Raw genomic sequence first — 27285 nt, 5'->3', positions numbered from 1 at the left:
ATATTTTGGGACAAGAAGGTGAAATTTCACACAAACTGAACTTTTGGGACATCAAGGTGTGTTGGAAAGTTCATTTCTCCATTTTATTGGTTTTGTAAATTTTGGATAGCAGTCACGACCATGTTCTTAAGAATAGAGGATGGATTGGATGGGATATCCAAGTATGCCGTTTGGAAGGAGAAAATTCAGACAATGTTTGAGGAGGCATCAGTTTGGGACATAGTGCGGCAAGTGGTTGTACCTCCTACTGTTGCATATGAACTTGCTGAATTCACAAAAAATAATGCAAAGGCAAAAAGGATTTTGATGGACAGTCTGAAGGATCATGTGGTTCCTCAGGTGAGAGGAAACACATATGCATATCAGATGTGGACAACTCTAACCACTCTCAATCAGAGTACCAATGAGAGCAGGAAGATGGTACTTCAAGAACAATTGAAAAACATCATGATGACAAAGGCTGAAAGTGTAGTTCATTATCTTGGCAGGGTCAAATAGGTACGTGATGATTTGGCTGCTATTGGTGAGATAGTTGCACCCACAAAGTTAGTCAGGATCGCTGTAGCGGGACTTCCTAAGTCTTGGGAGGTCTTTGGAGGTGCTGTTACCTCTAGGGAGAATCTTCCCGATTGGGACAGATTCTGGGATGATTGTGTGCAACATGAGATACAGAAGACTAGCAGTGGTGGGGTGAAGATAACAGATGAGGAGGATGTAGCCTTGACACCCAGGGGGAAGAACAAAGGGAAGGCCAAGAAAGGGGCCTCATCAGATGGGGCTAAGGGAAAGAAGAAGAAGAAAGATACAAATATGTCCAAAGTTAAATGTTGGGCATGTCAAAAGAAGGGACACTATGCTGCTACGTGTCCTGAGAGGAGGAACAAGGGGAAGAAGGGTACTGCAGCTTCAACAGAGGTTGAGCAGTGTAGAAATTTCTGTTTTCCCACCCCGGTTTTCAGTTTCATCTTATTTCTCTCATGTAGTTAAATGCCCTTTCCCATAACCATACATTTAACAAAGCTGAAAAAATAAATATTGCTGAAAACACAAATTCTGGAAATTTTACAGAATGCTGGAAATTGCAGAAATAAAAATCAGCAGTAATAAACAGCCATTAAAATTCATTTAAACACTGAGATTTTTGGTCAACTTGACCCTGGAAAAACCCCCTACAACCCTTGGGGAAAACCAGTTTGAGAGCTCTTCTTTATTTCTGAAAATTGCCTTTTTACAGTGAGAAATATTCAGCAAAAATCAACAAGCAAATTTACAACTTATCTCTTTTCCCGTGCCTTACAACAATTTGGAAATTACAGCAAACATGACAGCAATAAATGCTGTACGGCCTCCTCGATTTTCGTGCCCACTTTCAGCATTAAATGCTGCTGTACAACCCTCGTTTTGCGTGCAGAAAAACCAGCAAATTGCTCCTCGATTTTGTGCAAACCACTCCTCGAAAATCGTGCCAAAATCTGCCTTTCACTGTGTGCTGAACCAGTTGTACAAATCTGTTCAACTGCTACCTTGGAATGTGTGCCAAGCTGCGGTCTCCTTCTCCTCCCTGCTCAGAAATCTCTCTTGCTCTCTTGCTCTCCTTCTCCCAATCTGCTCATGAAAGAATGAATGACCTTTTCCTCCTTTAATCTAACCCCAAGTGACTTTTGGGTGATCTAAGTGACTTTTGGGTGGTCTCTAAATCCAATGGCTGAAATAGATTGAGATCTAAGGCTAAGATTAAATGTTCATTTAAATCTCACTTTTTATTTTTTAATTCACCCCACTTTAATAAAGACCCACTTAGTCATTTGTTTCCAAAGTCACTTTTCCTTTCTAATTTTTCATTGACTTTATAAGAGTCACTTTAAAATTAGACTTAGTAACTTTATCACTTAAAGTCACTTTTAAATTAGATTTAACTTTATAAAAATTATAAAGTTACTTTAGGAGAAAAATTAAATTCTTTTGGACACTTTTCCCTAGGCCAAAGATCAAAGCCTAAGGGAACCACCTGTCCTCCGGTACCAAATTTCAACACTCCCTTTTACCGAGGAAGGTGTTCCTCACCACACCCATCTTGTCTCTGAAGTAGACATGCTTGCCCCGTGGTAAGGCTTTGGTAAAAATATCTGCAACCTGCTCATCAGTGGAAATATACTCAAACTTCACAGCTCCCTTCTGAACATAGTATCGGATGAAATGATATCTGATCCCGATATGCTTTGACCTGTCATGAAATACTGGATTCTCCGTGAGTTTAATGCAACTCTGATTATCACAGTAAATCACTGAAGGTCTCAACGACTGACCAAATAAGCCAAACAACATCTTGCGAAGCCAGATAGCCTCACAACTAGCTAGACTGGCTGCCATATACTCTGCTTCCGCTGAACTCAATGCTACTTACTGCTGCTTCCGGCTGAACCATGACACTACTGTTGAACCCAACCCAAAACAACACCCTGAAGTGCTCTTCCTATCAGAAGCACAACCTGCCCAATCAGAATCAGTGTATCCTGCCAATCTCACTCCATCTCCCTGCTTGTAGTCCAGACCATAATCCACTGTCCCCTGCAAGTACCGCAAAATGTGTTTTGCAGCCACCCAGTGAACCTTCCTAGGCTCACACATAAACTGACTCATCGTGTTGACTGCAAAACAGATATCTGGTCTAATGTTGACCAAATACATCAAGGAACCAATTAGCTTCTTGTACAATGTGGGATCCACCAACTCGGGATCCGAAGCATGAAGCTTCTTCCAGTTGGTGATCATGGGTGTCGACATGGGTCTACAATCCTCCATGTGGAATCTACTAAGGATGTCCACAATATACTTCCCCTGCCCCAGGAAGAAATGCCCCTCCTCCTGCCACACCTCCAAGCCCAAAAAGTAATGCATCAAGCCGATGTCCTTCATCTCAAACTCCATCGCAAGATCTCTCTTGCAGTGCTCTATGAGTCTCTCTGCACCTGTAATGACCAAGTCATCTACATACAGCACCAGAATGAGAGGCTCCTCACCAATCACAATAAAGTAAAGGTTCGGATCTGCCTCACTCTTTGTGAAACCCATCCCCTACAAATATGTATCTATCCTGGAGTACCAAGCTCTGGGAGCTTGCTTCAGGCCATAAAGGGCCTTCTTCAGTCTGCACACATGGGACTCCTTCCCATGCACCTCAAAGCCCTGTGGCTGCTCAATGTACACCTCCTCCTGTATGAAGCCATTGAGAAATGCAGTTTTCACATCCATCTGGGGGATCTTCCAACCCATCTCTACTGCTATCGATATAATGGAGCGGATCGAAGTATATTGAGCCACGGGAGCGAAGGTCTGCTCATAATCAACTCCCTCTACCTGGGAGAACCCTCTAGCCACAAACCTTGCTTTGAATTTCTCAATGCTGCCATCTGCAACATGATTTACCTTGTAAAGCCATCTGGAAGTAATCACGGTTTTGCCCTCAGGCCTCGGCACCACCTCCCAAACATCATTCTTCATGATAGAAGAATACTCCACCTGCATGGCCTCTCTCCAAACCTGCTGGCTAGCTGCCTCCTCATAGCTAGAAGGCTCAAAGTCAAGGATGTTGGTAACCATTGCCATATAGCTACAAAACCTCTCAGGTGGTCTGCTCTCTCTGACCGGCCTCTTCGACTCAGCAACAGATGTGGCATCTCTCAAGGTGTCCTGAAGCCACTTGGGTTTCCTCTTCCCTGAGCGCACTTCTCCCACCGGAGAATGAAACTCCTCCTCATCATCATCAGGAGCCTGAACTCCTGACTGTCTGTTTGCTGTCCTCCTGCCTGCACCTGAAGCTGTAGAAGCTGAGGTACCGTGTGAACTTTTCATCAGTGGACTCCCTAGTGAACTGCTCTGCATGCTGCCCGGAGCACCACCCCTCTGGCTCGGTGAGCCACTGCTCACTGACAGACCTGACATCCTCATAGATGTACCTCCTGATCCTCCTGATCCCTACCCACTGTATCCCTGCGACTGACTCAACTGCTGCTGAGGGTCTGGCTGATCTAGATACTCTAACTCCCGTGACCTCCTAAAGGCCCTGTCCTCTTCAAACTTCACATCCCGTCTAACAACAACTCTCCTCTGTGCAGGAATGTAAATCCGAAAGGCCTTTGAGGTCTCACTGTAGCCCACAAAGATACCCTTCTCTGCGGTGGGCTCTAGTTTGGTCCTCTTCTCCTTGGGTATATAGGAGTATGTAATGCATCCAAAGATATGAAGATGACCAATATCAGGCTTCTTCCTAGAGAAAGCCTCCTCCAGAGTCATGTGCCCCAAGGCATGATGCAGACTCCTGTTCTGCAAGTAAACCGCTGTGTTGCAGGCCTCTGCCCATAACAATGGCAACCCTTGATCATGTAACATGGCTTTGGCAGCCCCTATGATGGATCTGTTCTTCCTCTCTGCAACCCTGTTCTGCTGGGGGTTGTAAGGAACGGTGAACTCCCTCCTAATGCCTGCCTCCGCTAAATAGTCAACAAACTCTCCAAGGGTGTACTCTCTTCCATTGTCCGACCTCAGGGACTTGATCTTTCGACCTGTCTGTGTCTCCACAAGAGCTCTGAACTCCTGAAACCGCTTGAAGACCTCACTCTTGGTCTTCAAGAAATAAATCCAGGTCCTCCTGGAGTGATCATCAATGAATAAAACATAGTACTCATATCCACTCAAGGAAACATGAGATATCCGACTGCTCACATCAAAATGAATCAAATCAAATATCCCAGTTGCTCTGCTGTCACTGCTGGGAAAAGGGGATTTGGCAAACTTGCCCATCGCACAACCTCTGCAAGTATCAAAGTGATCAGTACTGAAATCTGGCACACCTGTAGTGATCTCCCGCAATGTCCTCAAGGCTCCATGATACATATGTCCCATCTTGCGGTGCCAAATCTCACACAGCTCAGAACTGCTAGCTCTGCTGTCGGTACTACTGCTCAATGCCAAAAGGGGCTGGAATGCAAACTTGTACACCTTTGCATGGCGTACACCTATCACTCTAGCTGAATCAGCTGGAGTGCCCCTAGGATACATCAACACCTGTCCTCCCCTGAACAGTACCTCATATCCTCTGTCCTCCAAAGCTGAGACGGGTATGAGGTTCTTCCTCATCCCTGGCACATAAAGAACATCTAACTCTTTCAAGGGAGGTTTGGACTCCCTCTGAAATGTCAGTGTCCCCACCCCGACTGCTCTAACAACTCTATCATCACCGAGTACTACCTCTATATTAGTGCCACTCTCTGAAAGCTCTGAGAAGTACTCACGGACTCCTGTCATGTGACGTGAAGCCCCACTGTCCACATACCAGATACCTGAAGATGCTCCGCTAATCGAGGGAAAAACATGCTCCCTCTGAACCTGTGTGGCAGGTGATCCTGCACTAGAGGACTCACACGTAGTGAACGCAAACTCCCGGTCAAAACGACCTGCAAAGTCCTCAATCTCTGCTAAAGCTGCGACGTCCTGGTTCTTCCCCTTCTTCTTCTTCTTCTCCGGACACACAACTGCATAGTGTCCCATATTTTGACAATTCCAACACTTCACCTTGGAATAGTCCTTCTGTGTGTTCCCCTGTTTACCTTTACCTTTGCCTTTGCCCCCACCATTGTTTGTGGAAGCCTGCTTCTTCCCTTTGCCTTTCTTGCCTCCTGCCACCAGTGCTACATCCTCATCTTGCTCAACTGGCTTGGCTGCCCCAAGCTGACCTTTCCTGATCTTTGTCTGAATGCAATCATCCCAAAACCTCTCCCATGTGGGAAGGGTCTCATGTGCACAAACCCCATCAGCAAGGTTCAACCATGAACGGGGGAGGCCATTCACTGCAATCCGCACCAACTCAGTGGGTGGAATGGCCTCTCCAATCGCTGCCAACTCATATCTCACATTAGTAATCTTTGTGAGATATCCAACTGCACTATCATTACCCATCTTAATGTTCTTCAGCTTCTCCTTCAGGACCATCTTCCGGTTCTCATTGGTACTCTGGTAGAGATTGGACAATGCTGTCCACATCTCATGGGCATTGCTCTTTCCTCTCACATGAGGAATGCAATGGTCTTTGATTCCGTCTAGAATCAGCCTCTTACCCTTGTTGTTCTTTTTATTATAAGCTGTCAACTGAGTAGCATCAGTAGGCACAACAACAAGGTTCTGTGTGGTATGTACCATGATATCCCAGACTTCTGCCTCCTCAAAGATACTCTGCATTCTCTCCTTCCAAACGCTGTAATTTGTATGCCCATTCAACCTATCCTCCACCCTCAATCCCAATGACATCCTGCTGTCCTAAAACTAAAAAATAGCACTGCTGTAGTAAAGATAAAACTGCTGTTTATGAAAAAATCAGCTTGCTAGAATTTTCTGAGTGAAAAATCAGCAGCTGTAATTTTTCCTTTTGCTGTCCCAAACTGTCCTTCAGCACTCAAGCTCTGATACCATGTAGAAATTTCTGTTTTCCCACCCCGATTTTCAGTTTCACCTTATTTCTCCCATGTAGTTAAATGCCCTTTCCCATAACCATACATTTAACAAGCTGAAAAAAAATAAATATTGCTGAAAACACAAATTCTGGAAATTTTACAAAATGCTGGAAATTGCAGAAATAAAAATCAGCAGTAATAAACAGCCATTAAAATACATTTAAACACTGAGATTTTTGGTCAACTTGACCCTGGAAAAACCCCCTACAACTCTTGGGAAAAACTAGTTTGAGAGCTCTTCTTTATTTCTGAAAATTGCCTTTTTACAGTGAGAAATATTCAGCAAAAATCAGCAAGCAAATTTACAACTTATCTCTTTTCCCGTGCCTCACAGCAATCTGGAAATTACAACAAACAAGACATCAATAAATGCTGTACGGCCTCCTCGATTTTCGTGCCCACTTTCAGCATTAAATGCTGATGTATGGCCTTCGTTTTGCATGCAGAAAAACCAGCAAACTGCTCCTCGATTTTTGTGCAAACCACTACTTGAAAATCGTGCCAAAATCTGCCTTTCACTCTGTGCTGAATCAGCTGTACAAATCTGCTCAACTGCTGCCTTGGAATGTGTGCCAAGCTGCTGTGTCCTTCTCCTCCCTGCTCAGAAATCTCTCTTGCTCTCCTTCTCCCAATCTGCTCATGAAAGAATGAATAACCTTTTCCTCCTTTTCGTCCTTTAATCTAACCCCAAGTGACTTTTGGGTGATCCCTAAATCCAATGGCTGAAATAGATTGAGATCTAAGGCTGAGATTAAATGCTCATTTAAATCTCACTTTTTATTTTTTAATTTACCCCACTTTAATAAAGACCCACTTAGTTATTTATTTCCAAAGTCACTTTTCCTTTCTAATTTTTCATTGACTTTATAAAAGTCACTTTAAAATTAGACTTAGTAAACTTAAAGTCACTTTTAAATTAGATTTAACTTTATAAAAATTATAAAGTTACTTTAGGAGAAAAATTAAATTATTTTGGACACTTTTCCCTAGGCCAAAGATCAAAGCCTAAGGGAACCACCTGGCCTCCGGTACCAAATTTCAACAAGCAGTTTGCTTCATAGTTTGACCAGGACTTTGCATTTATTACTTCTACATCTAGTAGGAGTACATCATCCGATGTGTGGTACATAGACATCGGGGCTTCCCGCCATATGACAGGTGCATGGAAGTTCTTTTTAGAGCTTGCAAAGAGAGCACTTGATATTGAGATTGTACTAGGAGATGACTGCACTGCGAGAGTTGTTGGTGTGGGGACTGTGACCTTTGAGAGGGAGTCTTTGCTTCCTTTGAAGGTCATGGATGTTTTGTATGTTCCGGGGATGAAGAAGAATTTGATTTTAGTGTCTGCTATGGAGGAGAAGGGGTTCGACGTCACTTTCTTAGGAGGGTAGGTATTGATGCATCTCAAGGGAGCTTCCATCACTTCGGCCAAAGTGATTGGAGTCTGCTCTGGGAAACTATACGGGTTCAGTGTTCAGTCGGCAAGAGCATTGGTGAGTAGCACATCTGGTAAGCACTCAAACTAGTACCACCAGTGGTAGAGACTTGTGTGAGTTATGCCACTGGAGGATGGCACATATGCATCATGGAGCTTTGAGAGTACTGAGGGAGATCACTACTCGAGTTCTTGATTTCAGTGTCGAGCATTATGAGGTCTGCAGAGGGTGTGCTTTGGGCAAGTACACCAAGTTACCATTCCCCGCGAGCAACAACAGATCTACAAGTATACTAGACTTGATTCATACTGATGTTAGTGGCTGTATGTTTCATGTGTCTTTGGGTGGTTATGAGTATTATGTAATATTCATTGATGACTACTCTAGGAGGACTTGGATATATTTCCTGAAGACCAAGGGTGAGGTCTTCAGTCGCTTTAAAGAGTTCAAAGCTCTTGTGGAAAAGTAGACAGGTAGGAAGATTCAGGCCTTGAGGTCAGACAATGGTGGTGAGTACACTGATGGTGGGTTTTCTGACTTCTGTGCATAGGAGGGCATTAGGAGAGAGTTCACAGAGCCTTACAACCCCCAGCAGAATGGGGTGTCTGAAAGGAAAATCAGAGCTATTGTTGGGGCTGCTAGAGCGATGATTCATGATCAAGAGTTGCCTTTGTTTTTGTGGGCTGAGCCCTGTAATACTGCTGTTTATCTTCAGAACAGGAGTCCTCACAGAGTATTGGGGAATATGAATTTGGAGGAGGCTTTCACTGGAGAGAAGCCTCATGTGGCACATCTTCGTATCTTTGGATGTCTCACATATTCTTAGATCCCCAAGGAGCAGAGGACGAAGCTGGAACCCATGGCAAAGAAGGGTATATTTATGGGTTACAACGAGACTTCGAAGGCCTATCGGATCTTCATTCCTTCTAAACGAAGAGTGGTGATTAGGAGGGATGTGAAATTCAAGGAGAGGGCCTATCGGAGATCACGGGAGGATGATGAGAGAGAGTCGCAAACTTCTCCTCAACGGGGAGGTTAGGTCTAGGGAGCAGGACCTCAGGGTTTTGGATCGACTGGTACATGAGGTACTTCAGTGTCAGTGACATCTGTGGCACTAGTGGCGAGTTCACCGAGCACTTCTCTAGGAGTCCACTGGTACAAAGTTCACATGGCACTTCAGCTGACACAGGCACAGGTGCCAGTACAGGTTCTTTGAGGATAGGTGCTGGTACAAGCACACCAGGGTTAGTTGGCAGACCTTCAGGTTCACTAGACTGGGGGGGCAGAGAATGAGGTTCCCTATGGGGAAGCTTCTTCAGGGAAGAGGAGGCCCAAGTGGCTTCAAGACACCTTGAAGGAAGCAGAGTTTGTTGGTCCTCCGAAGAGGGTGAATAGGGAGAGTGTGCCACCTGAGCGGTTTTGTAGTTATGTAGCCAAGGCTACTAGCATTGTTGACTCTGAGCCTACTAGCTATGAGAAGGGTGCCGGCTAGGATGTATGGAGAGAGGCTATGGTGGAGGAGTATGCCTCTATCATTAAGAACAATATCTGGGAAGTGGTGCCTAGTCCTGAGGGCAAGTCAGTTGTGACTTCCAGGTGGCCCTACAAGATCAATCATGTTGCGGATGGCAGCATTGAGAAGTTTAAGGCGAGGTTTGTGGCTAGAGTGTTCTCACAGATAAAGGGAGTTGACTATGATGAGACCTTTGTTATTGTAGCTCGATACACTTCTATCCGGTCCCTTATTTCTATTGCTGCAGAAATGGGTTGGCAAATCCATCAGATGGATGTGAAGACCACATTTTTGAACAGAGTTATAGAGGAGGAGATGTATGTTGAGCAGCCATAAGGCTTTGAGGTACTTGGGCGGGAGACCCATGTACCCTGGTTGAGGCGAGCACTTTTACGGACTTAAGCAAGCTCCGAGAGCTTGGTATTCGAGGATTGATACTTACTTGCAGCAGATGGGTTTCATGAAGAGTGATGTAGATCTGAACCTATACTACATTGTTATAGGGGATGATTCGCTCATTCTTGTGTTGCATGTTGATGACTTGTTCATTACTGGGGCAGAGGGACTGAATAGTGGTTGCAAGGAGGATCTTGATATGGAGTTCAAGATGAAGGACATTGGGCTGATGCATTACTTTGTGGGGCTTGAGGTGTGGCAGGAGGAGGGGCATATCTTTCTGGGGCAGGGGCATTATGCTGTGGATGTGTTGAGCAGATTTCACATGCCAGACTGTAGACCCATGTTTACACCCATGATCACCAACGGGAAGAAGCTTCATGCTTCAGATTCTAGTTTGATGGATCCCACATTGTATAGGCAACTTATTGGGTCCTTGATGTATCTGGTCAACACTAGGCCAGATATATCCTTTGCAGTGAACACACATAGCCAGTTCATGGTTGAGCCGAGGAAGGTGCACTAGGTAGTTGCAAAGCACATTCTTCGCTACATGCAGGGGACTGTTGATTATGGTTTGGACTATAGGTGGGGAAATGGAGTGAGGTTGGCAGGTTACACAGATTCGGATTGGGCAGGCTGTGCTTCTGACAGGAAAAGCACTTCAAGGTGTTGCTTCGGATTTGGTTCGGCAGTTATGTTGTGGTTCAGTCGAAAGCAAAAGTTAGTTGCTTTGAGCTCTTCTGAGACTGAGTATATGGTTGCTAGCCAGGCTAGTTGTGAGGCCATTTGGCTTCACAAGTTGTTGTATGGCCTATTTGATCAGGAGTTGAGACTGATGGTTATAGTATATGGCTACTAGCCAGGCTAATTGTGAGGCCATTTGGCTTCGCAAGTTGTTGTATGGCCTATTTGATAAAGAGTTGAGACATATGGTTATTCACTGTGATAATCAGAGTTGCATTAAACTCACGAAGAATCCAGTGTCTCATGACAAGTCAAAACACATTGACATCAGATATCATTTCATCAGGGACTATGTTCAAAATGGGGTAGTGAAGCTGGAGTATATATCAATAGATGAGCAAGTGGCCGATGTTCTCACGAAGTCCTTGCCAAGAGGAAAGCATGTCCATTTCAAGTACAAAATGGGTGTGGTGAGAAACACTCTCCTCGGTAAGAGGGAGTGTTGATTTTTAAAGTACCTTGGACAAGTGGTTTCCCATGGGTTAGTCTCTACCTAGGGAAAAGTGTCCAAAATAATTCTTTTCCTAAGTGTGACTTTATAAAGTGAAAGTGACTTTATAAGTGGTAAAGTCAATGTTAAATTATAAAGTGAAAAGTGACTTTAGACATAAAGTACAATGTGGGTACTTTATTTAATGGGTGAGTTAAAAAATAAAAAGTGAGAATTAAATGCACATTTATTCTCATCCCTTGATCTAAATGAATCTGAGCCATTCGATCTTAGGGTTGCCCAAAAGTCATTTAAGGAAACAAAAGGGGGAAAAGAAAAGAGAGTCTGCATTCATTCTTCAAGAGCAGATTGGAGAAAGGAGGTTGAGAGTTGGAGAAAAGTTCTGAAGGAGAAATTTGTTGCAGCGAGCTGAAGGAGTGATTTTTGGGCAAAGTTAGTTGCCCAAAAGTCATTTAAGGAAACAAAAGGGGGAAAAGAAAAGAGAGTCTGCATTCATTCTTCAAGAGCAGATTGGAGAAAGGAGGTTGAGAGTTGGAGAAAAGTTCTGAAGGAGAAATTTGTTGCAGCGAGCTGAAGGAGTGATTTTTGGGCAAAGTTAGTTATGGAAATCAAGGTTTAGAAGACAACAGAAGGTACAGTACGAACAACATTGAATGTTGTGAGTTGCACGCTGTTTGAGAGAAGTTTTTGAATTTTTTTTGAATTTTTTTTTGTACAGTCTGTACAAATTGTATCCGTACAATACATATTTTCAACTTCAAGTGGGCACAAAAACTGAGGCAAAGTGGGCACGGTTTTCAAGGAGTCTTGAGATGAAGAGATAAGTTGTATTTTGTTGTTTTGTTTTGTTTGCAAATGTATTTTTCCTGAACTTGAAAGATAAATAAATTTGATGAGCTCTCTAACATGTTTTCCTCAGAGGATATTGAAGGGGTTTTCCCTGGGTCTAAGTTGACCAAAAATTTGTGTGTATTTTTATGTGTGTTGCTGGTCTGGTTATGTCCATATTTATTTTCAGCATGTGTTGACAGTCCCATGTGTTTTAATCTGAAAATTTCATTTCCAGAATTCTATATGTTGAATGTATGTTTATGGGAAAGGGAATTTAACTGAATGGGAGTGATAAGGTGAAATTAAAACCGGGTTCGGATTGTAGGAAATTTTTTTTGTCATCAAATTTCAACAAGAACTTGAAATCGTGGTTATGAATCTAATATTGGATGGAGTTAAGGATAACTTAATTCCATACATATCCAACATAAATTCTGCTCAAGAAATGTATGAGGCTCTCTCCAAGTTATTCACAATCAAGAACATTGGTCAAAGAATAAGCCTCAAGAATGAACTAAAAACTGTTAAGATGACAAATGGTGATACTGTTTCATCATACTTTATAAGGATATCTAGAATCATATATGAACTCCAAGCAATAAATGAAGTTGTCCCAGAAAAGGAGCTTGTAATTACTGCCCTTCTAGGACTACCTAAATCTTTGAGTGCTTTTGCATCAATACTTAACAGTTGGAAGGATACTCCAACATTTGAACAAATGTGGAATGCATGTAGTCAAGAAGAAGCCAAAATATTGATGGTAAATAACAAGAAGGAGAATGAAGATGAAAACACCTCGAATGCTTATTCTGCTCATCACAAGAAGAAGGGAACCTTCAAAAAGTTCAAAGGACCAAAAAGGAAATGGACCTATCCATCGTTGAATGTTACAATTGCCATAAAATGAGACATTACCAATGTCATTGCCCTGAGAATCCAAGAAATAAGAAAAGAAATAGGGATCAAGGAAATATCATTGATGAATCTCCATCTAAGAAGAAGAAGACTGAAGAAGAATCAGAAGTAAATGACTTATACTACTAAGTTTTTCCTTTCACATATCTTCCCTTGGTCTTCTATTTTAAGTTCTGAATTTCCATTATGTTTTTCTAAAATTTGTAGGTCTAACATGTTGTGTTAAGACATTTTTTTTTATAAGTTGTAGTTATCCCTCGAGGTTGGATTAAGAGGGAGCATCCATCATTTACCAAAAGATAAGTATTTTATTCCTTGTCTCCTCTTTTGTGTTTATGCTATACAACCCTTGAAATTCGTTTCCATCTAGCCCTTGAAACCATGGCCATTGCTGTATGGCCTGCACATTAAATGCACTGTACTAGCCCTTGATTTTTGTGCTGCTTGTTGTGCATTGAATGTTGAACAACACCTCAAAACTTGTGCTATACTTGCCTTGATTTTTGTGCTGCTCCTAGGGATTTGTGCCCTCTCTTAGCTGTTGTACGGATTGCTCTCTTTCTATTCAGCTCGGCTCCTCTTGCTAAACTTCTTCGCTTGGCTCTCTTTGTCCTCTTCTCCAAATCTCATGAAGAATTGCATGCCTCATCACTCAACTTTTGTCCTTTTATTTCTCATCAATGACCAAAATCCTCAACCCTAGATCTCAATGCCTGAGATTAAATGTCACCATTTCAAGATCAACGGTGTTGAATGGAGTTAGAAAGCAAGGAGTTTTGCCTAGTTCATGATGTCTAGACTAGCAGAGGGACCCATAGATTTCACTTTAGAATATTTTAATTATTTCTTTTGTATCGACTTAGGGAAAAATTGTTTTTTCTAAAGTCAATTAATTTGATCCTAGCCTATTATTTTAAAGTATTCTTAGCCTTGTGAGTGTTTTGTGGGGCCTAGGTAAAGTTATAAATGGGAGATAATGCAACTAGTGGAGTCAGTTCAAAATGGCATCAGAAATGTGTGTTCTCTTCAACAATTGTAGAACGATGAGTTCAGTCCTAGGGTTTTTAGTTCTAGCGCAGATCAATAGAGGAAAAGAGGTTGTACGACCATCAAATTTTTTAGCTTGGCATTTCCAGGAGCCGGCCATGAGCATTTGCGCAGAGGGCTTGCGTAGCAAGTTGTACAAGCTAGTACGAATTTTGTAATGTGCAACAGAGGGAGGCCAAGATGGCTAGGCCGAGTCTGGTTGGGCACAGAAGGGTTTTGGAGGATTGCTGAGTGTTAAGGGAAGTTTTCCCTCATCCCTGTAATTTTTCCATAGGGAGCAATTGTTGAAGAAATTAATAAAGAACACACACTTTGTAAGTTTTCCCCAGTTGGGTTTTCCTGGGTATATTAATATTTCTGGTGTTTATATTTTAATGTGCTTGTCTTCAAAGTTTATTTCCACTACAAATATTCAGTTAGAATACTCAACATATTTAGTAAATGCATTTGAAAGATCAGTTTTCAATTCCTCCATTTTAGAAAATTTATTAAATTAATAGTTGGGTATTAAAAACTAACATGGTGTTAGAGCTTAGTCTCTGATTGAGGACCAATAAGCTATGTTTACTTGCTCAAGAGCAAGTTAAAGATAGAGAAAACACAATTTATCAGGGAGCAACTATGCTAGGGTTTTTTTGAAATCGACCGGTGTTAGGGTTTTCTTAGAGTTTCTCTGCTCAAGGGTTTTTTGAGTAGCACGAAAATACATGGCATATTTGGGGCTGAGTGTTGAGGACCATCTTGATGTGGCCTCAAATTTTTGTTCTTAGAGGGAGAAGATTGGTGCAGTGTTGGAGGGGCAAGGAGATTGGGACTTTGAGGACAGTCCACCAACACAACCAATTGATCCTCAACAACTGGCTCATCACAATAAGAAAGACACAAAGGCTAGAAGAATTATCCTTGAAGGAGTCAAGGATCATATCATACCTCACCTGTTCAGAAAGAAGACAACTCAGGCTCTATGGGAAGCCATCGTAGGGCCGTACCAGGGGTCTAGTGAGGCTAGGAAGCTGGTACTCAGAGACAAACGTAGAAACATTAGGATGGCGAGGTATGAGTTAGTGGTCTCATATCTCACTAGGTTCACCCAAGTGAGGGATGAGATAGTGGAGTTGGGGAGACAGTCTCGGGCAGAGGCCTTGTCAATTTTGCACTGTTGGGTTTTCCCAAGTCATTGGAAATATTCACTGATCCAGTGAGTGGCAGAGAGAAGCTTTCGAATTCACAGTGACCATGGAGTGATTGTGTCTAGGAGGAGATTCAGAAGCAGACTAGATTCAAGTGTCATGTCAAGATAGAGGAAGAAGAGAACTCTGCACTAGCTAGCAAAGGGGGAAGGCCTAGGGCAAGAAAGACGCAGGGGGAGCTAAGTCCAACTCTAGAGGTGAGAAGAAGAAGAAAGATTGCAACAAGATAAAGTGCTTTTCTTGCCATTGGTTTGGACACTACATAACCAAATGTCCAAACATGAAGAAGGGGTCCAAGAAGGACCAAGTGGCCGCATTAGCAGAGGTGGAGGAGTTCTCTTCTCACATTGAGAGGAAGTTCTCACTCATAGCTTGTATGGTGAGCTCAGTGGCTAGCAGCGTATGGTATATTGACAGTGGAGCATCCTATCATATGACCAGGAACAAGGAGTATTTCAGCCAGTTGACTGAAAAGGACATGCAATTTCACATAGAGCTGGGAGATGATGGCAGGTACGTAGCCAAGGGTGTGGGTACTGTCAAGTTTGAGAGGGAGTCTGGGAATCCTCTCTACCTCAAAGATGTCCTCTACGTCACATGTTTGAAGAAAAACCTTGTTTTAGTCTCAACCTTGGAAAACAAGGGTTATGAGGTTATCTTCAGCAGAGGAAAGGCCTTTATCAAGCCTTCCAACTTTGGAGCAACCAAGAAGATTGGAGTTAGGTTGAAGAACCTCTACAGGCTTCAGTTTGAGACATCCACAACCTTGAGTAGCGGAGGAGGCAATGAGTAGAGTTGTGACCTTAGGGATCTTTGGCATAGGCATATGGATCACTTACACCATGGAGCGCTGAAGATTCTTAGAGAGATTGCCACAGGGATGACACATTGCAGTATAGACTAGCATGACATGTGCAAGGGTTGCACACTTGGCAATTATGCTAAGACATCCTTCCTTAGCAGAGACAACATAGCTAAGAACATCTTGAAACTAGTTCATTTGGATGTCTGCGGACCATTTTCCTCTCCGTCCCTTATGGGATACAAATAATATGTCACCTTCATTGATGACCACTCGAGAAAGACTTGGATCTTCTTCACAAAGAAGAAAGATGAAGTATTCTCGATGTTTGTGGAGTTCAAAGCCTTGGTGGAGAACTAGAAGGTAAAAAGATCAAGGCGCTGAAGTCAGACAATGATGGGTAGTACATCTTCAATGCCTTCAAAGACTTGTGCACCAAGTCAGGCATCAGGAGAGAACTCACTACAACTTATTACTCTCAGTAGAATGGGGTGGTTAAGCGCAAAAACCAGAGCATTGTTGGAGCGGCTAAGGCCATGTTGCGTGACTAGGGGATGCTAATGTTTCATTGGGCAGGGGCATGCAACACTGCAGTCTTTTTGCAGAACAGGAGCCCACAGATGTTAAAATTTGGCAGCTCAGGGATGAATTTTTCCTATAAGAAATCATATGTTTCAATTTTGTTTGAACCACATATAATAAAATTTCATTTCTAACAATTCTAATATGACTTTCTCAAAATAGTAAGTTACATCCCAATTTGGAAGTGACTTTCCAAAAATATAAAGTCATGTCTAAATGATTAAGGATGATCTCGACATATGGAATCCACTTTAAAATCAAATCAATCATGATTATACAAGTCAAGAATTAATATTTTATCCTTACTAGTATTATTATTATTATGATATTGTTATTTATAAAATAGTCTAAAGTCATTCACCTTTAATGGATTAATAAAAACAAATTCTCAATAGTCTCATGGAATAGGTCAATTATATTGAAAATCTCTTACTTGGCAATTTGAATCTCTCTCTTGGAATAAAATAGTAGTAACTCCACACTTAAGAGAATATAACTCTCCCTCACTAGTTCGATGTATGGCAAAAGTGTAACTTTTCCTCATTAAATGCACTTGTAACTCCCTCACTCAATTTGATTTGTAATTCTCACTAAATGTTATCTCATGTCTAATTGTAACTCTCTCTCTCTCTCTCCCTACTTCGAATTGTAACTCCTCAAGACAAGTGTACCTCTCTCTCTATTTTTGGGATGAGTTACACTACTCCTAAGTAAGTCCTCCCTCATGGAACTCGATTCTCCTATTGTTGGCTCAAGGCATGAACTTATTTTGTAACTGCTCTCCTTTCCTATCTATTTAAGCAAGAGCGAGTGAAAGTTGAGTGTAGCATGATCATTGTGAAGCGAGTGTTGAGTGTGTGCAAGAGCAAGAGAAGTGTGAGAGCAAGTGAAGAGCAAGAGAAATGGAAGAGCTGGAGCAAGTGTGAAGGATAAAATCTGATCAAGAGAAGGAGGAGATATTCAAGCAAAGAGCAAGAGCACTTCAATTGCAAGTTGATCAAACATTGGTGACTTTATTCATTCACTCTCACTCCCTCTCTCTTTGTACTTCATTGAACAATTGAAAAAATCTAATAGAGGAAGAACCATTTGAGTTTTCCCCTTTGAGGGGTTTTGCTCTGGTCATTGGACCTAAATCTCAGTGTCTCATATTTGTGCTTGGATGTCTTCATATGATCCTTAAGTTTATGTTCTATCTACAATTGTTGATCTGAAAAGTTTTGAAGAAGAAATCTGCATTTTAAGTAATTGTAACAACATAGAACATTTAGTTTTCTGCAAAGTACTTTCAAGTCCCAACATAGAACATTCAGTTTTTGCAAAGTACATTAAGCTTTCTGCAAAGTACATTCAACTTTCTGCATAGAACTTTCAGGTTTCTGCAAAGAATTTTTAAATTTCTGCATAGAACTTTCAGATTTTAACATGGCCAAAATAAGGAATACTTCCTAAGAATGACGAAAATCAGAAATCAACTGTCAATAGTCGGTGAAATTGTACCTGACAAAGAAATGGTGTTGACTGTGCTTGGAGGCCTTTCTCCTGTTTGGGAGACTTTTATCACCACCATCAGCAATATCAACACTATTTCCACATTTAATGAGCTCCTAGGAAAGTGTATTCAAGAGGAGGCAAGAATGATCTCCAGAGGGAGAGTTTCCTATCATGAAGAAGGAGAACCTCCTGCATTTTCAACCTATGACAAGAGAAAGAAAGGTAATAAAGGTTCTCATCAATTTTCAAAGAAATCTGCTTTCAAATCAAATGATTCCTTCAAAGGAAATCTAGACATGTCAAAAGTTAGATGCTTTAACTGTCAAAAACATTGTCATTTTGCTCGTGACTGTAGAGAAAGAAGAAGAGCACCTAGATTCAAAAACATATATGATTATAGAAAACACACTTCTGAAAATAAAGAAAAAAGGCCATCATAAGAAAACAAGAGATCTAAGGTATAGAAATAATGCAGCAGAAATTCAATCAAAATATTTTCTTGTTTATGCTCTTTTCAGTTCTTCTTCTGCAGATTCATTTAATCATTGACTAGTTGATAGTGGTGCTTCCAAACATTTTACTGTTTACAAACAAACACTCTAATCTAGTTAAGAGGGAGACTAATTTAAATGTTATCTTTGGAGATAATTCTACTCACCAAGTTAAAGGTTATGGTTTGGTTTCATTTCAGTTAGATGACGACAATTCTATTTTTCAGCAAGAAGTTTTGTATGTACCTGGTTTGAAAAATAATATTGTATCCATATTTGCTCTAGAAGATAGAGGAATGAAAGTTGCTTTTATTAATAGAAACGTTCTAACTTGGCCTTTGAACTCAAATATGAGAGAAACCTTCAGTCTTGGATCAAGATGTGGAGGGCTTTACAAAGTCAATGATAAACCCATTCACACACTGATCCATGATACCGATCTTCAAGGTGAGCTATGGGACAAAGATTCGCTCACCGACAATACAAAGCCTTACCTCATGTAAGGAAGATGGTTTCTAGAATGCCTTTGATCAGAATGGATCATGAAGGAGTTTGCCTAGGATGTGCAAGTGGAAAGCATGTAAAGGGACCATTCCGTTCAAGCATAACAAAAACTAGTTAGGAACTTCAACTCATACATTTTGATTTATGTGGAACTATGCCTATTACTTCTCTTGGTGGCTACTTATATTTCATGATTTTTGTTAATGATTTTTCTTGTAAATCATGGATATTCTTTTTGAAAAAGAAAGGTGAAACATTTGACATGTTTAGAGATTTCAAGGTTGTGATTGAAAATCAAACTGGAAAGCTGATCAAAGCTTTCAAAGATGTCGAAATAAAGCAAAAAACCACTGTGCCGTGCAATCCACAACAAAATGGTGTGGCTGAGAGGAAGAACAAAACCATTATGTAAGCGGTTAGAGCCAAGTTGCATGATCAAAAGCTATCAAAGTTTCTGTGGGGAGAAGCTGCAAATATTGCTGTTTATGTGCAAAACAAAACTCCTCATCAAGTCTTAGACAATAAGGTTCTTGAACAATACGAGTCCATCATTCAAAATGATGTTTGGGAAGTGGTTCCTAGGCCTCAAGGTAAAACTGTTATCACTTCCAAATGATTGTTTAAGATTAAACATGGTGCAGATGGTAGTATTGAAAAATATAAGGCTAGATTTGTAGCTAGGGGTTTTTCTTAGAAAGAGGGAATATATTATGATGAGATTTTTGCACTTGTAGCTCGATAAACTACTATTTGATCTATTGTTGCCTTCACTGCTAGCCAGGGATTGAATCTTCACGAAATGGACGTGAAAACTTCTTTCTTGCATTGCTTCCTCAAGGAAGAGTTATTTGTGGAACAACCACAAGGCTTTGAAGAGCATGACAGGGAAACTCATGTATGCAGAGCTAAGAAAGCCTTATATGCGCTGAAGCAAGCTCCAAGAGCTTGGTATGCTGACATTGATAGCTACCCGATGAAACTTGGTTTCACCAAAAGCAGTGTAGATCCAAACCTCTACTGCAAGACTGTCTAAGGTATACCTTTGATTTTGGTATTGTATGTTGATGATTTATTTTTGATAGGAGGAGAACTTGTTATCCTCCAACGTAAGAGGGAGTTTGCTTTTGAATTTGAAATGAAAGACCTTGGTTTGATGCATTACTTTCTGGGTCTATAGGTCTAGCAAAGACTCGGTGAAATTTATATTTCTCAAAGAAAATATGTTGCTAAGCTTCTTGAAAGATTTGCTTTGGTAGAATGTAAGTCCATTAATACTCCTATGGAAATGAACTTTAAGAAATTACGTGCCAAAGCTGCAGGACCTAATCTGGCGAATCCCACAGAGTATAGACAACTCATTGGTGCTTTGATGTTTTTGGTAAACACTAGGCCTCACATATGCTTTGCTGTAAACACTTTAAGTCAACATATGATTGATCCCTTTCATGCCCGCTGGATTGCTGCAAAACATGTACTTAGATACTTGCATGGAACATGTATGGCCAAAGTGTAACTCTTCCTCATTAAATGCACTTGTAACTCTCACACTCAATTCGATTTGTAACTCTCACTAAATATTCACTCATGTCCAAGTGTTACTCTCTCTCTCCCTAATTCAAATTGTAACTCCTCAAAACAAGTGTACCTCTCTCTCTATTCTTGGGATGAGTTAGACTTCTCCTCAAGTAACTCTGCGCTCATGGAATTCGATTCTCCTATTGTTGGCTCAAGGTATGAATTCATTTTGTAACTCCTCTCTTTTTTCATCTATTTAAGCAAGAGCAAGTGAGAGTTGAGTGTAGCATGTTCATTGTTGATCCGAATTGGATCCATGACAATTATCAAAGTGCCATGACTGTATCAAATTAGGACAGACTTCGAATTTTAGAACAAAGAGTATTAGGAAGACCTCTGGATAGTGGCAGTTTGCAGCCAGCAAGGAACGACGAGGACCTCGGTCAAAGCACGCTGACCGAGGCCCATGGAGACCACGCAGGAGGCAAAACTGGCAGTTAGGAAGCCCAGATCGGGAAACTGAGGCCATTTCTGATTTGCTGGGCAAAAGCCCTCGAAAAGGAAAAGCCCTGAGCGCTCGGTCGCATGGGAAGTCAGGGAACCGTAAGGAAAGCGCTAAGGCGAAAGGCGGGTCCCGCGCTCCAAAACCGGCGGTATATCGGAGGCATCCTTGGGTGGTAAGCGGATTTGGCAGAAAACGAGCGATTCCATTCATTGCACGACGCGTGTCCGACGGATGAGAGAGAAAACCGCCTCTCATTGCGCGCTAACGGTCGAGCAAGTCAACCGCGCGAAATGAGCGAACACCGTAGGATCTGGGGACTCCAGATCTGACGGCGGAGATTGCGCCCGATGGAGAAATCGGATTTGACAGGGGAATTAAGCTGTGGCATATAAAAGTCTGAAGTTCGATTTGACCGCTGAGATGGCGGATGAGTCATTCGACAGTGTAACCGAAATACCGAACCGTCAAGGAAGAGCTGGCGCAGTTTGTGAGAGGACAAGTGGCCACTCCCTGTGAGACGTTGGCGATGACGCAGAGGCATGGAACTCTAAGCGAATAACAGTGGGCGATCCGAAGGGCGGAAGAGGAAGCGAACAGACAAGGACAAATTGGCTTTAAGCCATGAATAGACACAGAATAGAACAGAGAAGAGAAAGGAAGAACCAAAGAAGAAAAACAGTGAAAGAAAAGGCGAAAGAGACAGTGAAGCAAGAAGCAGAAAAATAGAGAGTCGAGTTGACCTAAGGCAGCATCGAGCAGACATAAGGCTTGAGAGGTTCAAGCAATCCCTGTGAGGATCTGTCGGGAATTGAGCACCACATTGGGCTCCTCCCATTAAAGACCAGAGAGGTCAAGACTTGGAAGGGAAAAGAGTCTGTGCACTCTAGTGGCTTGGGGAATCCAAGAACCACCCTACCAAGCACTATCTGTTTCAGGAGACTCAAATTGAGCTCCTCATTGTAAATCTCTGCTTTAAAGACACAATAAGAGAAGGCCACCATTGAGAGCTCGACCAGAGACGTAGCCCTGGAGAATAGGGTGAACTCCTTATTAATGTGTTGTGTTCTTGTATTGCTTACTGTCTGTGTATTTCGCAATCTGATCGATCCATTGCCTAAAATAACATAGTCACATACCAGCACATGAGTCTGTAATACCTTCATTCATTATTTATTTAACTGAGATCACTCACGAGTGATTTTCAGATCAATTGTGAAGAAGGAGAGAAAATGATCAATGTGTGCAAGAGAAGTGAGAGAGCAAGTGAATAGAAAGAGTAAGAGCAAGGGTAGAGATGTAGCAATTGTGGAGGACAAGATCTGATCAATAGGAGGAGATCTTCGAGCAAAGAGCAAGAGCACTTCAGTTGCAAGTTGATCAGACATTGGTGACTTTATTCATTCTCATTCTCTCTCTTTCTCTTTCTCTCTCTTTGTGTGTGTACTTTGCTGAACAATTGAAGAAATCTAATAGAAGAATCATTTGGGTTTTCTCCCTGGAGGGGTTTTGCCTTGGTCATTGGTCCTAAATCTCAACATCTCATATTTGTGCTTGAATGTCTTCATATGATCCTTAAGTAATTGTAACAACATAGAACATTTAATTTTCTGCAAAGTATATTAAGCTTTCTACAAAGTACATTCAGTTTTCTGCATAGAACTTTCAAGTTTTTTAAAAGAATTTTTAAGTTTCTGCATAGAAGTGAGAGAGCAAGTGAGTCACATACCAGCACATGAGTCTGTAATACCTTCATTCATTATTTATTTAACTGAGATCACTCACGAGTGATTTTCAGATCAATTGTGAAGAAGGAGAGAAAATGATCAATGTGTGCAAGAGAAGTGAGAGAGCAAGTGAATAGAAAGAGTAAGAGCAAGGGAAGAGATGTAGCAATTGTGGAGGACAACAATTGTGGAGGACAAGATCTGATCAAGAGGAGGAGATCTTCGAGCAAAGAGCAAGAGCACTTCAGTTGCAAGTTGATCAGACATTGGTGACTTTATTCATTCTCATTCTCTCTCTCCCTCTTTCTCTCTCTTTGTGTGTGTACTTTGCTGAACAATTGAAGAAATCTAATAGAAGAATCATTTGGGTTTTCTCCCTGGAGGGGTTTTGCCTTGGTCATTGGTCCTAAATCTCAACATCTCATATTTGTGCTTGACTGTCTTCATATGATCCTTAAGTAATTGTAACAACATAGAACATTTAGTTTTCTGCAAAGTATATTAAGCTTTCTACAAAGTACATTCAGTTTTCTGCATAGAACTTTCAAGTTTTTTAAAAGAATTTTTAAGTTTCTGCATAGAAGTTTCAGATTTTAACAACATAGGGTGCAAAGCATAGTCACACTTGAGGAGGTTTTCAAAGGCAAGAAGCCTGACATGTCTCACTTTCGAAGTTTTGGCAGTCTTATTTACTGCCATGTGCCTTCTAATAACCGGAAGAAGCTAGAATGCACAACAAAGAAGCGGATTTTCGTAGGCTACGATGAGATGTTTAAGGTGTACTGGGTGTATATCCCCTCAGAAAGACAATGATCAAGCGTGATGTGAAATTTGAGGAGGAAAGGGCTCTTAGGAAGTCAGCATGAGCAAAGTACAACATAGGAGAAGGAACAGTACGTGCCCAAATAGGAGGCTCAAATAGCTCCTTGAATTTCATCACAACCAGTAGTTTGGTTGGTCGAGCAACACACAGAGGAGGAAACAATGCAGGGGGAGAGAGCAGAGCGAGTGGAGCCCACTCAATCAACGACTCCCATCACACAGAAAGGACAAGATAAATGTGCATATCAGCTGATCAAGGAGGCTCAAGAGAGAGTTGGATCCCCCAACTCCATATTCAGACATAGTAAACAATCAGAGAGATACACTGTGTGTATGTCACTGATGACTGAGTTGATAGAATCAAACCTTTCTTGTTACGAGGAGGCAACCTCTTAGCAGGTATGGTGGGATGCTATGGTGGAGGAGTAATTTTCCACCATGATGAACGATGTCTGGGGGATAGTGCCAAGACCAATTGGAAAATTAGTGGTTGGTTCACATTGGGTGTATAATATCAAGCACATAGTTAATTTGAGTGTGGAGAAGTGTAAGGCTAAATTTGTGGCCAAAGGGTTCTGCCAGGTCGAGGGTGTGAAAATTTATGAATCTAACAAACCATAAATCCTACTACAGTAAACTGATGTGCATTACCTACTTGTGCTCTTCATTATAACAAGTTATTTTCAGAAATATTCAGAAAATATTAATGCAAATACACTGCAACCTACACTAATATACAGATCAAGTACTGAAAAATAAATGAGATACTCACACAAAGGACACACTTATTTTTGGACTAAACGTCCTCGGAAAAACCCAATGCGGGAAAATAGGTGCAGTAGCTCTAAGGGTTCTTTATTATTAAGCAATAGTTTTGAATACAAATGTTGGTTGCCCTCTCGACAAACCAGTGACAGAGAAATACAATGGCGGAAAACCTGAGTGAATTTTACCTCACTTCACCTGACAGATTCCGGTTGATCCAGCAACAAAACTGGCTAGTCCCGGCTACAACTGCGCTACCCTTTTGCAGTAACTGCGTGGAGCTCTCTGAGGCTATGCGTCAACTTTCTTGGCTGTTTTGGCAGTTCCCTGACAGTTTCGACTTTCTGTGTGGAAGGCAACTTTCTCCTCTACGCTAGCCCTTCTAGCTCTGAGTCAAGGCTGCGTGGACCCAGATTGGCCTAGCGTCATTTCTTATTGGCTATTGCGCTGGCTCCAAAAGCTTCTCTCCACCTCTTTGTCAGTATTCCCCAACTATCCATGCCCCTCAGTTGCAAGATCTCCCCAATCGATTTTCCGTCTGAGAACTTCTTAGCTCAAAAAATCGATTTCCTCAATCTCTGTGTGTGTGTTCTCCAGCTGACCCCAACCAACGTGATCTAATCTCTAATCAACGGTTAAGATTAAATTAGACTTGATCCTCGTCTCTTAGAAGCTTCTCACCCATATTTTTATTAATAACCATTAATATTTTAATTTTCCTAAGTTTAGACTTAGGAACCCCATTAAAAATATTAAATATTTTAATAAAATACAATTCGGGTGGAATTTCACCAAACGAATTCTGGGTTTTGGAGATCTCATGTGTTCTAGCCCCTCCACAAAATTTCGGAGCTAGAGCACATCCGATGCTTCCCAAAACCAACAAAGGAGATAGACAATGATAATACATTTGCACCCTTGGCCCGATACTCGTGCATTAGGACCATATGGGGGATCGCAACACAGATGGGGTGGAACATCCACCTAACGGACATGAAGATTGCCTTCCTTAATTGAGTTGTTGAGGAAGAGATTTATGTCGAGAAGCTTGATGGGTTTGAGCCTTTCAGCAAAGACACACATGTTTGCAGGTTGAAGAGAGCTCTTTATTGGCTCAAGTAGGCACTGAGGGCATGGTTGGAGGCCTTTCAGTCTTTCTAGTGTTTTACGTGGACGACTTGATATTGACAAGAGTAGATAGCTTGATCTGGGATTTTTCAAGAAGGATCTTGCAAGGGAGTTTGAGATGATGGACTTAGGTTTGATGCACTATTTCCTTGGGTTGGGGGTATGGCATGTTGTTGGGGATATTTCTTATGACAGGGCAAGTACACACAGGAGATTCTCAAGAGGTTCCACATGCAGGATTGTAGGCCCATGACCATGCCTCTAGTCACAAATTGGAGGAAGGTGGATGCTACCAGAGTAGAGCGAGTTGATGCCACACTTTACAGGCAGCTTATTGGGTCGTTGATGTATCTGGTGAACACACGACCCGACATTTGCTTCGTAGTTAACTAGTTGAGCCAATTCATGGTTGAGCTAACTAGAGTGCATTGGGTTGTTGCCAAGCACATGTTGAGGTATCTCATGGGCACAATAGATTATGGGTTGTTGTACAGGCAGGTTGATGGAGTGAGGCTTTAGGGCTTCACTGATGTAGATTGGGTAGGGGGCTCAACAGACGAGAAGAGCACTTTAGGTTGCACCTTCAATATTGGGTCAACAATTGTTTCCTGGTTCAACAAGAAGCAAATATCGGTGGCATTGAGCTCAGCAGAGTCTAAGTACATGGCTACCAGCCTAGCAACTTGCGAGACCATTTGGTTGAGGAAACTACTTGTTGGGTTGTTAATCAGAAGTTGGACCCCACAATCATACACTATGACAATCAAAGGTGATTTAAGCTCTCTTAGAATTCAGTGTTTCATGACTGCTCCAAGCACATCGAGATTCGGTACCACCATATCAAAGATTGTCTTAAGAGGGGTAAAGTTTGACTCTAGTACGTGCCCATAGAAGAGCAAACAACAAATATTCTGACCAAGGCACTGGCAAGGGGCAGATTTGTCTAGTTCAGAGATAAACTAGGTGTAGTACAAAACACCTTTCTCTCTAAGAGGTAGTGTTGACTGGAGTTAGAGAGCAACAATTTTGCCTAGTTCATGATGTCTAGACTAGCAGAGGGACCAACATATTTCACTTTAGCAGTTTTCAATTATTTCTTATGTATTGACTTAGGAATATTTTTTTTTTCCTAAAGTCAATTTATAATTTGATCCCAACCTATTAATTTAAGGTATTCTCAGCCTTGTTAGTGTTTTGTGGCGCGCATGTCAAATTATAAAGGGGAGATAAGGCAGCTAGTGGAGTCAGTTCGAAAAGGCATCAGAAGTGTGTGTATTTTCTTCAGCAATTGCATACTAGCGAGTTTATCTTGAGAGTTTTTAGTTCCAATGCAGATCAATAGAGGAAAAGAGGCCGTACGGCCATCAGATTTTCTAGGTCGGCATTTCCACGAGCAGGCCGTGAGAATCTGCATAGAGGGCTTGTGCAACAAGTCATATGAGCTTGTACGGATTCCATAGTGTGCAATAGGAGGAGGCCGAGAGGGCTCGGCTGAGTCCGGTTGGGCGCAAAAGGGTTTTGCAGTATTGCTGAGTGTTGAAGGAAGTTTTCCCTCACCTATGTAATTTTTCTATATAGAGCATTTGCTGAAGAAATCAATAAAGAACACACACTTTGCAGGTTTACCCAGATGAGGTTTCTGAGGTAAATTTCTGGTGTTTATGTTTTAATGTTCTTGTGTCTTCAGAGTTTATTTCTGTTGTAAACATTCAGTTAGAATACTCAGCATATTTAGTAAATGCGTTTGAAAGTTCAATTTTTAGTTCCTTCATTCTAGAAAATTTATTAAATTAATAGTTGGGTATTAAAATCTACCAAATGGTCATGACTTAATTCCACATTGGGCCCACTTAAATCACTTAAGTAACCCAACTTTATAAAGTCACACTTATGTTATAAAATGTCACTTTTTAGTCATTAA

At 41.6% G+C, this 27285-nt stretch overlaps 1 protein-coding gene across 2 annotated transcripts in view; it reads left to right on the top strand.

The window, feature by feature from the left end:
* Positions 1-27285, top strand: part of LOC149210963 (U-box domain-containing protein 70-like) — a 156769-nt gene that overhangs the window by 89511 nt on the left and 39973 nt on the right. The gene's annotated exons all lie outside the window — the stretch shown is intronic.

This window comes from Pinus tabuliformis, chromosome 1_2 (genome assembly GCF_031772625.1).
Source record: "Pinus tabuliformis cultivar Carrire ecotype Pingquan chromosome 1_2, CPIR1, whole genome shotgun sequence".
NCBI classification, from domain to species: Eukaryota; Viridiplantae; Streptophyta; class Pinopsida; order Pinales; family Pinaceae; genus Pinus; species Pinus tabuliformis.
The sequence above is the reverse complement of the archived record's forward strand: the minus strand, read 5'-3'. Positions and strand labels throughout refer to the sequence as shown.